Consider the following 6,093-nt stretch of genomic DNA (forward strand, 5'->3'; position numbering starts at 1 on the left):
GTTACTTTGCGAACTATGCCTAACATTCTTCATCTTTCATTAACAATATTAATGTGCGAAATCCATTAACATCATAGCATATAAACATAAACATTCAACATAGTAGAGAGGACACCATCATATGCAATAATAAGCTTTTATTATGAATTTATGGAAATATATATGACCTGGAGAAAAAGCTTCCATCGGCGTTACAACTGTGTTGTTTGCCCACCGGGCGCACCAACTCGTGCTAACCTCCACACTTGGTCGCACCACAACCGCAATATAAATTGTTTCACCAAGCTGCCCAACTTAGCGTCCACGTGCGCCCTCACCCAGGTCATCCTCCACCCTTTGTTGGTCCGTTCAACAATACAAAACTCATGCACGAGTCGGGCGGGTGCGCCTTTGTGCGGCCCTCCACTCGACTCTCCTCACCCGAGCCGTTTACCCGTGCTGGGCAGGCACGCCTTTATGCTGCCCTCCACCTGAGCTCGTTCAACCGTCAGGTGGGTACGCCTTCGTGCGGCCCTCTACCCAAACTCTTTTCACCCGTCGGGCAGGTGCGCCTTCGTTCGGCCCCTCCACCCGAATCAACACCCGTTCACCAAACTCATGCAAGCCTTCATCTCCGTCTGCTCGACGAGCAGGCGCATGACCACCCGTGGTTTTGTGCCTCCTACATCTGCTCATTGCACTCCACTTTTGAACTCGTTCGATGAGCGAATGTGTTCGATGATTCCTTGCTCCCAACTCGCATCACGAATATATATGGTGGGTCGGCGAGTCGTGCCACCTGGCTGACTCGTTTCACTCGCTTGGCCGACTTGTTATTTTGTTAAAATTCATTCAAGGGGTAGGTTGGCTTGCCCAACTCGTGGGACAACCCCCTCCTTTGCTTACCCATTCACAATGCCACTCGGTCAGCCTGTGGGTAGCTCTCCTAGCTCACCCGCCTATAAACCATGCAACCGCACCTCGCCCGCATATGTATGCCTCATCCGCTTGGTCGCATTTCTACCTGTTTCGCTAGCTCGTCCATTAAGTGGGCACACCCGGGCGACTCACAAACTGCAGGGTGTTACAGGGTCGGTCGAAATAGTGGTGCTGAAGTTGCAGAGCCTGCTCACGAATGATGTGAAGTGAGAGATGCCAATTGAGTGTGCTCCTGCGTGCATGGACCCAGTGATGGATGAACATTACAAACTACAATTATGAAAATTCAAATTACAACATTTTTACTAACCATTGAACTCTTAATTCTTGATATGATATATGGTTACTATTTTACTCCAGTGTAACTTATCTTATAGAAATGCAGGGCATTACTTCACAAGCATAGATATACCAACATGAATACACTCAAAAATTTGTATGCACCTGAGAGTATAACCATGTCCTTCTGGGATAGACCTTTGGCTGCAAAACTCTATGTCAACTGGCTTACATTGAAGGTAGGGGCAGGTATATTTGTGGCGACTTCTGAATTTAGTGAAATAATTCCATTCCTTCGTCCAGCAGGAACATCCAAGCCAAGAGGATATTGATATGGTGATGCCTGCAATCAATTATAAAAGAATTAACTGCTGCTCAACATTGTTTTTCCGCTAATAGTAACTGAATATGTTCTTGAGTTAAATTAGAATACACATTATGGCTTGATTCTATAACATGTAAATGGTAACTATAGAGTCATTTGTATTCTTTTATAACGTTATTTGAAACATTGGAGGAGATAACATTGAAATAGTCTAGATACTCTATTCAATGATTAAATGACTCCAATGAATAATGCTTCAAAACTTTAAATTAATAAAACTTTAAACTGTTGTGTGGACTTTTGTAATAAAATTGTAATTTGCAATATGCTTACCAAGTTTGCGCTATCTCTAGCAGCCAATGTTAGGATATCTACACAGGAAATAGTGTTTGGGTAGATGGTCTCTAATCTTGATTTCGATATGTCAATCACATCAAATCCATGAAGGCTCGGGTTGCTAATAGGACTATCTTTGTCAGCAGTGTTGTTGGCAGTGGAGTCTATGAGAATAGAACCATCGCATCCCTGAAAGCGCACATTATTTCAACATTCAAACACACTATAAATTGTAATTGCTTTGGAATTGGCCTGAGTTGCAGATTGGGAGTAGATGCTGATAACATAAAATGATTAGCAAAGGCACATATATCTATATAGATAGGGATAGGTATAGAGAGGAACATACATTGATATTGATTTGTGATATTAAGTGTGAAACATCTAAAAATAGTAGAAAGAATTATGAAGGACCATGAAAACTTGCATTTTTATAATTTCTGGGTGTTGATATATTTATAAAATTGTAATATTCATGCCTACCCTGACGAAGCAATCATGGAAATGCATCCTTATGAGTTTAGGAGCTACCTCTCGATTGTTTAGGAATGCATCTCTCACAATTGTGAACACAGTGGATTCAGATTTTGGACAACTGTAATCGTAGAAACCCACTTCAGGATCCCCATTAACACCCGGTGCTAAACCGGCACAAAGTAATATAGCCAGAACGGCCGAGTACTGATCTGTCTTCGCCATTGCCATTTTGATACTCAATGAAAACTTCACTATCACTATTTGAATATGAAGAAACCCTTAGATAGTCAGTAAATAATAATTATAGAGCCTATAGGAAATTCCAGATGAAAAATAAGTTTGCACCTAGATAACAGAGTTAAGAGGCTAATGCTTTATCGATATCCTACGGAAATAGAATTCTGTGATTGTTACACTAAAAAATGTCACCTTGACTACTTACAGTTAGTATGGCTCAAATCAACAGTCATGCTACCCTCTTAGGCAAGTCTCATGCCTCTGTTATCCATCTCAAACTCAAAGAAGAGAGAAAGTCTTGTAAAAACTATGTTTATCTCTGGGGTCGCAGGTTCTCTCTAGCCTTACCTGCGGGGACGCTGACCATGTTCACAAAATCTGCGTCCATGGACGCTCTGTATGTTAAGGGACAGGTGCGTCCCTCTGTAAAAGGCAAAATGCGCGAGTTTTATCTTGAAAAAGTTACTTGTGGTTACTTCTAGAACATTCTAGAGGTCGGTTTGATGAAATGGATGCGCCTCCAGTTGGTTCATGTATCTCTATTAAGGGGGAACTTATCCCATCAATAAGGGAGCTATCCCACCCATAGAGGGGGATGATCCCATTGATAGTGGACCTGAATAACCTCTTTACAGCACTATAAATAAAGGCATTGAGCCAGAAGGAGAAGAGGTTGGAGCTATACATTTTCTTTGGGTAAATGCTGCAGGATTTAGGTCTTCCATTAGAGCCTTTGTGAGGAGAGATTGTCTTCACTTGATTCTACTTGGGAGAGGGTGAGCTTTGTCAAAGTAGAGGAAAACCCTTGATGGACCCTGGGAGGAACTTGCACAACACCAAGGCCAGGTTGTAAGAGTTTCTTTGTTTCGTTATTAATACAAACTGGTTTATTTTTCTCAATAGCTTGTGTTAATGAGTTATTTCATGTGTTCCTTGGTCTGCATGTTGAATATATGTTTTATTATATGAAATGCAAGTGCTTGGTAATTGTTTGATTGTTTGTGGTTGCAGGAATTGACTTGAAGGAGGAGCTCATCCGGATCGTCAAGAACGGACTTCAACAACAGCGTTTTGGAATAAGGTAAGCCTAAACACTTGTAGTTTTCATGTTGTAAAAGGTGTATTTAGAGAAAGATCACTCCATTTTGTCTTGTTTGTCATTAGAATGTCTTAGACTTCTAGGAAGGTCAGTCGTGTCCGCACCCTTGACAGATTCCGTGTGACAAATTGGCGACTCCACTGGGGAATCCATTAATGAGAGAGTCTTTTCCTTTATATGAACTTTGCTTTGAGAAAATCATTTTTATTTTCTGGTTTTTGACTGTGAGAATTAGTATTTGGGTGGCTTAGCTTTAGATTTAGTTAGATTTGGTTTTTCTTCATTTTTCCAGAAGGACGCACCCTCTTAGTACTGCACAGTGCGTCTTTGGACGCGCTGTTGCCGTCTGCACAGAGCGGGGCCGCACCTGTGACAACGGGTTGCCTGCGTCTTCCTGTAAAACTTAAGAAAATTCCATTTTTGCTTTAAATTGCTTTTAGATTTTGTTTTTCCTTAGTGTTTTCTGCCCAGATCCTTTAGTACCCTGTCAAGAATTTTCACCTGAACTAGTTTTGTGAGCTTTGAGTGTTTTAGTGGTTTTCAACGAAGTTTAGACCTAGGGTTTGATTTTTGGAAAGGCTTTGTAGTGACTTTGATAGTAGAAAGTTGTCCAGCCTTAGATCTCTCTGGTTAGTCAACCTTCTTAGAAGTCGGGCCTGTCGTAAAGTCTCCTTTTGTGAGCAACTTGCCATTTGAGTTGTTTTGGGTCAAATTTCGAATTACTTGTTTATAAAGTATTGATTTCCATTTTACAAAAAGAACAAAAAGATTAGAGTTTTGTTTTGGCTAGTTTTTGATTCTGCAATAAGCTAGTCCTTGATTTGATTGTGATCAAGTAAAACACCTTAGAAATAATCATTGTTAGTTTTGGCCTCGTTAAGATTGCTTAGAGTAAATTTGCCTTTAGTTTGCTTATGAGTGCATTTTCATAGATTTTAAGAGTTGTTAAGATTGATTTTTTGGTTATATTAGATTTATTTGCTTTATTAAAAGAAAAATACAAAAACATCTTCTTAAAAAGTCTTGTTTCAAGTAGCTTTTTGTTTTCAAAAGAAGAAAAGAGTTTTTTCGTGCATGTAAAGAGAAGTTATGTTTTTATGCTTGGAAAAGAAAAACGAATTGTTTCTTTGATTGTCTTCAATTAAGAAGTTGCTTTTATAAAGATTGCATTCTCTCAACTTTTTAGTTAAGCAATTCATCGAAAAAGTAAAGTAGTGGATAAATCATTCTAGGTGCATTTTGTAGTGGTTTCGAGTCGAGTCAACACACCACTGGTTTCACTTCCATCACCTTTTGACTTAAGAAACAACCTTAAAAGTAACGCTTAAATTAAAATCAATCTAGTAATCTTTATTTTTCTAGGGCTCTGAAGCACCAACATAGCTTAGGCTAGGGTCTTGGAGTAGGTGAGTACTTAACTCTCCAAGACTACAAAACCAAACAGATAGTCTATCTTGAGTAGAACAAATCCAATTGTTTCAGTTACATTCTGGGAAAGCTCCTCTTAAAGGAGAAGCACGAGCTCGTGTCCGAACCAGTGAGGGGATCATTCCTCCCTCGTTGGGAACGACGCCAGGCAGTACGTATTACAAACGGTAAACCTCGGATTAACCATTGTCGAGGAGCCAGGGGTCACTTATCGGTAAACCTTGGATTGTTGTCAAGGAGCCGGTAAGGGGATTGGAGCTTGCTACTCTGCCCTTGCGTGCTGTCGGAGTTTAGACTGTTCCCCCAGGTGTAATTGTTGTGATTGGTAACCTTAGTGGCCATAATATCTAGGATTCTACCCAAGGTGACGGTGGAGGGAAGGTCCCACTGTACCTGGAGCAGACGTCGGTTATACTCACTTGGATTTTCTGGGGGGTTCGCTTCACTTCGAGACGGTTAAAGTGGAGGAACTTGGTCCAGTCTATTCATTAAGCAGGTTGCCGGGGTAACTGTTCCACCCACTATTTCTGTACTGAATCCTGCGAGGTTGGGCCTAATCACCAACTAGCGCTTTTGGTCCGGAAGACTACTGTTTGTGTGTGGTTTGACGCTCTAGATTATTTAGGCGTGTGCTTCAAATTTGATTGGTTCTTTAGAAGACTTTAGGTGGTTTGATTTGAAAATTTTTACTTTGTTTTCGTGTGTTGTAGTTAAAATCTTTAATTGTGGCGGAATTACCGAGACAGTCCCGTAGACTTCGGGGCAAGTCTCCTGAGATTGTTACCGGAATAGATTTGTTAAGAAAACTCCGTAAATCGCGGGGTGAATCTCCTGAAGACGTTCCGGGTAATTTAGAAGGGTTAAAGGTCCTTGTAACTCCTCCTAGTGGTAGTAGAGTAGGATCACCTGAAGAAGGAGAATCTTCCTTGGTAGTCCATCCAGATTACCAAAGATTAGAAACAGGTTACAATCCCGAAGCTGTTACAGTTTCCGA

General features: G+C 40.8%; 1 pseudogene; it reads right to left on the reverse strand.

Moving 5' to 3' along the window:
- Positions 1–480: 480 nt before the first annotated feature.
- On the reverse strand, positions 481–2,557 carry LOC149171789 (peroxidase 5-like; annotated as a pseudogene).
- Between the last annotated feature and the right edge of the window lie 3,536 nt (positions 2,558–6,093).

This window comes from Pinus tabuliformis, chromosome 4_2 (genome assembly GCF_031772625.1).
Source record: "Pinus tabuliformis cultivar Carrire ecotype Pingquan chromosome 4_2, CPIR1, whole genome shotgun sequence".
NCBI lineage: Eukaryota > Viridiplantae > Streptophyta > Pinopsida > Pinales > Pinaceae > Pinus > Pinus tabuliformis.